This window comes from Fragaria vesca, linkage group LG6, assembly GCF_000184155.1.
Source record: "Fragaria vesca subsp. vesca linkage group LG6, FraVesHawaii_1.0, whole genome shotgun sequence".
In the NCBI taxonomy this organism is placed as follows: Eukaryota; Viridiplantae; Streptophyta; class Magnoliopsida; order Rosales; family Rosaceae; genus Fragaria; species Fragaria vesca.
In genome coordinates, this window is record NC_020496.1 from 10,817,530 (window position 1) to 10,818,528 (window position 999).

Sequence of the window (999 nt, forward strand, 5' to 3'; positions counted from 1 at the left end):
AAAAATAAATAAACTAGTGCAAAAACCCGAAACGAGAGAGAGAGAGAGAGAGGCAAACAACAAGACCTACCTCCATGTCCGGTGGCAAGTCGTTTTGCCGTCGTCGGACGGGCCTTTAACGACCATTTGTGGGTCTAGACGGAGCCATGCTCTCGGTTGATGTTGTTTGTTGATGGGATGTTGCGGTGGCTATTTGTGACAAGAGGATGAAGGAAAGCAAGGCCTATGTCGAGTTATGGAGAGATCTTCTTTGGCTTGGTCGTCGGTGGCTCGATTGTTGTGGCTAATGGTCGGGGTGGCGTGACTGACTTGTGTCGAATGCAAAGCTTAATTAGATCCAAAGGTAGGCATCCTTAGGGTTGTGGTGGCGTTATCTGGTTTGAGGATATCAGACCCGATCTGGCCACAAATCCGATCTTGGGTAAGACATAACATGATCAGGGCTCGATCTGGCGGGGTTGGGTTGGCCGAGCAAGAATGGTGGTGGTCCAGCGACTCTGGCTGGGTAGCGACGACTGGGCCTGGATGACAGTTTTGATTTCATTTGTTTCTTGTGGTGCAGCTTGGGCTTGGACATGGCTGGGCTGGTATGTTAATTTATACTTTGTATTTGTTTACTTTTATTACTTAGGTCTAAGTGGTTGTATGCCATTAATAAGCCCCTCTTTGATTGAGCAATGTGGGTTATGTCTTGGTAAGTGCACGCATCGTATATATCATGATTGCTTTACTGAAACAGTGAGTTCCTTATTTAGTCAAATGGTAACAATCTCCTTACAACATAGTGAAACTTTAACATAATTGGAAAACATATAGACAAAATATATTTTATGGCTTTACACAAGCATTAACTTTCTGTTATGTCGTCATGTTCTATGCAAAGCAAATGAAGTTGTCAATGATGCACTTTTTGTTAAATAGTTCTTACTTGAATGCATATGTATGATATTCTGATATTATTTTTAAGTGTTCTTACACTATGGGGTTGTTTCCTACCCC